Below are 7,507 nucleotides of genomic sequence, written 5' to 3' on the forward strand. Positions count from 1 at the left end.
GTCGCTCCTCTGTTATTGGGGTTCAGTAACGTCAGCTGATCCCCAGCTGTGTGTGCGGCAATACCTCCAATCTGCTCCTCCTGCTGTCCCTGGGCTCTAACACCGCCAGTTGGTGCCTGGAAGTGCTGTGTGCACAGTCAACAGTCGCTCCTCTGTTATTGGGGTTCAGTAACGTCAGCTGATCCCCAGCTGTGTATCCGGCAACGTGTCATGCGACCGCCACGCTGGCACAACTAAAATGTAAGGGGACCTGTCCCCCCCCCTAGGCGTTTGTTACTGAAAGAGCCACCTTGTGCAGCACTAATACTGCACAAGGAAACGGTCGCTCTTGAAATTATGCTCCTTGGAAACGCTGAACTACACACTCATGTAATGTGTCCCCTCACACCGTCCAACCGTCCCGGAGGTGGGACTTTCCTTTGTAATGTGACGCAGCACAACCGTCATTCCTACCCCCTTGGCACCGTGCGCTGCCTCGTTAGCGTTGTTTGATTCCGTCATGGACCCTGCGCTGTTATGTTATCCCTTGGCCATGCACAGTTTGCGCTGCCCGTCCTCTGACATCATTTGTTGTCGTCCTGGCTGCGCCTGTGCGTCCACGCTGCCCGAAATGCCACCTCGCAGTGTCGTCTAATGTGATCCCACAGTGGGGCTGGTATCCATGGCCATGCGCAGTGCATATACTAGCCTCTCACTCCCCTTCTTCACGCTTCTTCAGACTAGGCGGCGTCAGCTGATCCCTAATAGCATGCCACGGCCGTGATGCCGCACAGTCTGAAGAAGCAGGAAGGAGGTGAGTGAGAGGCGATGATATGCACTGCGCATGCCCATGGATCCCTGGCCCGCAGTGGGATTACATTAGATGACACTGCGAGGTTGTATCTCGGGCAGCTTTGATGCACAGGCACTGCCAGCCTGACACCTAAATGATGTCAGAAGACGGGCACCGCTAACTGTGCATGGCCAAGGGATAACATTACAGCGCGGGCTCCGTGACAGAACCAAACAACGTTGAGGAAGTGGCGCACGGCACCAAGGGGGTTGGAATGACGCTGTGCTGTGTCACATTACAAAGGTAAGTCCCACTTCCGTGACGGTTTGATGGTGTGAGGGGACACATTATATGAGTGTGTATTTCAGCGTTTGCAAGGAGCATAATTTTAGGAGCCACCATTTTCCATGTGCAGTATTACTGCTGTACAAGATGGCTCTTTCAGCAACAAATGCCTGGGGGGGGGGGAGGGTTAAAGGTTCCCTTTCAACTTGCTCCACTACAGGCTTCGGCCTACACTCTGCTCCTCTTTGATTCCCTGGGTTTCAACACTGTCAGTTGCCACCTGGAAGTGTTGTCTACACAGAAAAAACACTAGCTGATGTGTCAGTGGGGTTCAGCACCGCCAGCTGTTCCTCTGCTGTGTAGTCGGCAACGTGTCCAGCACAAGCCACGCTGGCACAACCGAACCAAAGCTGCCACCAGTGCAGGCTTCGGCCTACACTCTGCTCCTCTCCTCCTCCTGCTGACCCTGGGCTCTAACACCGCTAGTTTTTGCCCGGAAGTGCTAGCTGCACAGAGAAAAACACCCGTCAATGTGTTAGTGGGGTTCAGCACCGCTAGCTGTTCCCCTGCTGTGTAGCCGGCATCGTGTCCAGCACAAGCCACGCTGGCACTCAGACCAAAAGCTGCCACCAGTGCAGGCTTCGGCCTACACTCTGCTCCTCACCTCCTCCTGCTGACCCTGGGCTCTAACACCGCTAGTTTTTGCCCGGAAGTGCTAGCTGCACAGAGAAAAACACCCGCCAATGTGTCAGTGGGGTTCAGCACCGCCAGCTGTTCCCCTGCTGTGTAGCCGGCAACTTGACCTGCAAACGCCACGCAGGCACATGAACTGAAATTAAAGGGACCCTGCCACCCACCCCAAGGTGTTTCTATATATAACAGCCACCTTGTACAGCAGTACTGCTGCATTTGTACAAGGTGGCTGACTTTTTCTCCTTGCCCACGTTGAATGTAACACGTACAAAATGTGTCTCATTACAGACCATTACAATGTCCCTGAGGTGTGACTTTCCTTTTTAATGACACGCAGCACCCCCCTTGGTAGCACTGCCCGTCTTCTGACATCATTGGTTGGCTGGCTGCGCCTGTGCGTCTGCCCTGCCTGAAACAACGCTCCTCGTTGTCTTACTTATTTTGACTGCGAGGGTGTGATTGATGGGCACGAGCAGTGCATATCTTCGCCTGTCTTTACTCATCTCCTTCCGCCTTCTTCAGACTGTGCGGCCTCATGGCCGCGGCATGCGAGAAGGGATCAGCTGAGGCTGCCCAATCTGAAGCAGGTGTAAGGACATGAGTGACAGGCGAAATAAATTACTGCGCAAGGCCACGAATCCCAGCCCCGTAGTGTGACTTAAACAAAAGACACTGCGGGTCTGGGTTTCATGGCCATCGCTAACCGCACCGGCCAACATGAAATGAGGTCAGAAGACAGGCAGCGCTCACAGCGCATGGCCAAGGGATAACAAGAGCGCTGTCTCCTGTACAGCAAATAACAATGCTCAGGAGGCTGCGCCCAGCACCAAGGCGTTATTTATGTGCACCTGTGCTGCGTCTCCTTAAAAGGACAAGTCACGCCTCCACTACTGTTTGACAGTATAATGGGCTAAATAGTGTACGTGTTTTATTCAGCGTGCGCAAGGAGCAAAATTAATAGAGCAACCTTTTACTTGTGCAGCATTAATGCTGCACAAGGTGTGGCTCTTGTACCTTGCAACACCTGAGGGGGGGTTAAAGGTTACCTTTGAAATTGGTTCTACTAGGCTTCGACCTACACTCTGCTCCTCTCCTCCTCCTGCTGACCCTGGGCTCTAACACCGCTAGTTTTTGCCCGGAAGTGCTAGCTGCACAGAGAAGAACACCCGCCAATGTGTTAGTGGGGTTCAGCACCGCCAGCTGTTCCCCTGCTGTGTAGTTGGCAACGTGACCTGCAAACGCCACTCAGGCACATGAACTGAAATTGAAGGGAGCCTGCCCCCCACCCCCAGGTGTTTCTATGTATAACAGCCACCTTGTACAGCAGTAATGCTGCATTTGTACAAGGTGGCTGACTTTTTCTACTTGCCCACGTGGAACTCAACACGTACAAAATGTGTCTCATTGAGACCATTCCACTGTCCCTGAGGTGTGACTTTCCTTTCTAATGATACGCAGCACCACCCTTGGTAGCGCTGCCCGTCTTTTGACATCATTGGTTAGCTGGCTGCGCCTGTGCATCCGCCCTTGCTCGAAACAACGCCCCTCGGTGTCTTATTTATTTTGTCAGCGAGGGTGTGGTTTATGGGCACGAGCAGTGCATATGTTTGCCTGTCTTAACTCATCTCCTTCCGCCTTCTACAGACTGGGCGGCCTCATGGCCGCGGCATGCGATAAGGGATCAGATGAGGCCGCCCAGTCTGAAGCAGGTGTAAGGACATGTGTGAGCGGCAAACATATTTACTGCACAAGGCCATGAATCCCAGCCACGCAGTGTGAATTTTTGAAAACACACTGTGGGCCTGGGATTCATGGCCATCGCTAACCGCAACGGCCGACATAAAATGAGGTCAGAAGACAGGCAGCGCTAACAGGGCATTGCCAAGGGATAACACAAGAGCGCAGACTCCTGTACAGCAAATAACAACGCTCAGGAAGCTGCGCCAAGCACAAAGGCGTTATTTGGGACACCTGTGCTGCGTCTCATAAAAAAGAAAAGTCACGCCTCCACTACAGTTTGACTGTAGAATGGGCTAAATTGTGTACGTCTTTCATTCAGCGTGTGCAAGTAGACAAATCAATGGAGCAACCTTTCACTTGTGCAGCATTAATACTGCACAAGGTGTGTCTCTTGTACTTTGTAACACCTGAGGGGGGGTTAAAGGTTACCTTTGAAATTGGTTCAACTAGGCTTCGGCCTACACTCTGCTCCTCTCCTCCTCCTGCTGCCCCTGGGCTCTAACACCGCTAGTTTTTGCCCGGAAGTGCTAGCTGCACAGAGAAACACACCCGCCATTGTGTCAGTGGGTTCAGCAACGCCAGCTGTTCCCCCACTGTGTAGCCGGCAAAGTGTCCTGCAAACGCAACGCAGACACAAAGCTGCCTCCAGTGCAGGTTTCGGCCTACACTCTGCTCCCCCTGCTTACCCTTTGCTCCAACACCGCTAGTTGGGGCTGTAGGAAGACAATCTTTAATAGGCAACGCATCCTGGTTCCAGCACCGTCAGCTTTTTCCGGGTAGTGTTAAGCTCACTGAGACGCCTATGCTTGCCCCGTCGTGTTGCGGTCGGGTTAGCCAACTCCAGGGTGCCTCCAGTTTAGGAGCTTCCTATGTGGGCTGCGTGAATTGGTAGTCAAGGCTGGTTCTGTAGTGCCAGTAGGCCAAGCTCCCCCTGTAGGACTGTTGGGGTTCGGTAACTGCGGCTGCCTCGCGGCCTAGCTGTTCTCTCCTCTCCTGTGGGCCTTCGGGTCCACCACCTGGTTCCAGCACCGTCAGCTGGTTCCAGGCCAAGCCTTTGGCTTAGGTGCCTCCTCCTGGGTATCCGAGTTCCGCCAACGCCAGGCGGTCCTTGGTAGTGCTTTTAAGCGCGGGCACCTACAGCTTAGTAACCGGGTTCCAGCACCGTCAGCTGGTCCTCAGTGCCATTGGCTCTTGCACACTGGGGCAACGCATCCGGGTTCCAGCACCGCCAGCTGGTTCTCGGCAGTGTTTTTGTCACGGGTACTCCCTCGTGCCCAGCCTGGTTCCAGCACCGTCAGCTGTTTCCGGGTAGTGTCAAGCTCACTGAGACGCCTATGCTTGCCCCGTCGTGTTGCGGTCGGGTTAGAGTGCCTCCAGTTTAGGAGCTTCCTATGTGGGCTGCGTGAATTGGTAGTCAAGGCTGGTTCTGTAGTGCCAGTAGGCCAAGCTCCCCCTGTAGGACTGTTGGGGTTCGGTAACTGCGGCTGCCTCGCGGCCTGGCTGTTCTCTCCTCTCCTGTGGGCCTTCGGGTCCACCACCTGGTTCCAGCACCGTCAGCTGGTTCCGTGCCGAGCCTTTGGCTTAGGTGTCTCCTCCTGAGTATCCGAGTTCCGCCAACGCCAGGCGGTCCTTGGTAGTGCTTTTAAGCGCGGGCACCTACAGCTTAGTAACCGGGTTCCAGCACCGTCAGCTGGTTCCAGGCCGAGCCTTTGGCTTAGGTGCCTCCTCCTGGGTATCCGAGTTCCGCCAACGCCAGGCGGTCCTTGGTAGTGCTTTTAAGCGCGGGCACCTACAGCTTAGTAACCGGGTTCCAGCACCGTCAGCTGGTCCTCGGTCGTGCCATTGCCTCTTGCACACTGGGGCAACGCATCCGGGTTCCAGCACCGCCAGCTTGTTCTCGGCAGTGTTTTTGTCACGGGTACTCCCTCGTGCCCAGCCTGGTTCCAGCACCGTCAGCTGTTTCCGGGTAGTGTCAAGCTCACTGAGACGCCTATGCTTGCCCCGTCGTGTTGCGGTCGGGTTAGCCAACTCCAGGGTGCCTCCAGTTTAGGAGCTTCCTATGTGGGCTGCGTGAATTGGTAGTCAAGGCTGGTTCTGTAGTGCCAATAGGCCAAGCTCCCCCTGTAGGACTGTTGGGGTTCGGTAACTGCGGCTGCCTCGCGGCCTAGCTGTTCTCTCGTCTCCTGTGGGCCTTCGGGTCCACCACCTGGTTCCAGCACCGTCAGCTGGTCCCGGGCCGAGCCTTTGGCTTAGGTGCCTCCTCCTGGGTATCCGAGTTCCGCCAACGCCAGGCGGTCCTTGGTAGTGCTTTTAAGCGCGGACACCTACAGCTTAGTAACCGGGTTCCAGCACCGTCAGCTGGTCCTCGGTCGTGCCATTGGCTCTTGCACACTGGGGCAACGCATCCGGGTTCCAGCACCGCCAGCTGGTTCTCGGCAGTGTTTTTGTCATGGGTACTCCCTCATGCCAAGCCTGGTTCCAGCACCGTCAGCTGTTTCCGGGTAGTGTCAAGCTCACTGAGACGCCTATGCTTGCCCCGTCGTGTTGCGGTCGGGTTAGCCAACTCCAGGGTGCCTCCAGTTTAGGAGCTTCCTATGTGGGCTGCGTGAATTGGTAGTCAAGGCTGGTTCTTCAGTGCCAGTAGGCCAAGCTCCCCCTGTAGGACTGTTGGGGTTCGGTAACTGCGGCTGCCTCGCGGCCTAGCTGTTCTCTCCTCTCCTGTGGGCCTTCGGGTCTACCACCTGGTTCCAGTACCGTCAGCTGGTTCCGGGCCGAGCCTTTGGCTTAGGTGCCTCCTCCTGGGTATCCGAGTTCCGCCAACGCCAGGCGGTCCTTGGTAGTGCTTTTAAGCGCGGGCACCTACAGCTTAGTAACCGTGTTCCAGCACCGTCAGCTGGTCCTCGGTCGTGCCATTGGCTCTTGCACACTGGGGCAACGCATCCGGGTTCCAGCACCGCCAGCTGGTTCTCGGCAGTGTTTTTGTCATGGGTACTCCCTCGTGCCAAGCCTGCTTCCAGCACCGTCAGCTGTTTCCGGGTAGTGTCAAGCTCACTGAGACGCCTATGCTTGCCCCGTCGTGTTGCGGTCGGGTTAGCCAACTCCAGGGTGCCTCCAGTTTAGGAGCTTCCTATGTGGGCTGCGTGAATTGGTAGTCAAGGCTGGTTCTGTAGTGCCAGTAGGCCAAGCTCCCCCTGTAGGACTGTTGGGGTTCGGTAACTGCGGCTGCCTCGCGGCCTAGCTGTTCTCTCCTCTCCTGTGGGCCTTCGGGTCCACCACCTGGTTCCAGCACCGTCAGCTGGTTCTCGGCAGTGTCTTTTGCTCTTGTACCTTCTGCTCCCCATCCTGGTTCCAGTACCGTCAGCTGGTTCCGGGCAGAGCCTTTGGCTTAGGTGCCTCCTTCTGGGTATCCAAGTTCCACCAACGTCAGGTGGTCCTTGGTAGTGCTTTCAGGCATGGGTACCTCCTGCTTAGTAACCGGGTTCCAGTAATGTCAGCTGGTCCTCGGTAGTTCCATTGGCTCTTGGACCTTCGGCTACCCATCCGGGTTCCAGTACCGTCAGCTGGTTCTCGGCAGTGTCTTTTGCTCTTGTACCTTCTGCTCCCCATCCTGGTTCCAGTAACGTCAGCTGGTTCCGGGCCGAGCCTTTGGCTTAGGTGCCTCCTCCTGGGTATCCGAGTTCCGCCAACGCCAGGCGGTCCTTGGTAGTGCTTTTAAGCGCGGGCACCTACAGCTTAGTAACCGGGTTCCAGCACCGTCAGCTGGTCCTCGGTCGTGCCATTGGCTCTTGCACACTGGGGCAACGCATCCGGGTTCCAGCACCGCCAGCTGGTTCTCGGCAGTGTTTTTGTCATGGGTACTCCCTCGTGCCAAGCCTGCTTCCAGCACCGTCAGCTGTTTCCGGGTAGTGTCAAGCTCACTGAGACGCCTATGCTTGCCCCGTCGTGTTGCGGTCGGGTTAGCCAACTCCAGGGTGCCTCCAGTTTAGGAGCTTCCTATGTGGGCTGCGTGAATTGGTA

The sequence above is a fragment of the Ranitomeya imitator genome, chromosome 3 (genome assembly GCF_032444005.1).
Source record: "Ranitomeya imitator isolate aRanImi1 chromosome 3, aRanImi1.pri, whole genome shotgun sequence".
Classification (NCBI taxonomy): domain Eukaryota; kingdom Metazoa; phylum Chordata; class Amphibia; order Anura; family Dendrobatidae; genus Ranitomeya; species Ranitomeya imitator.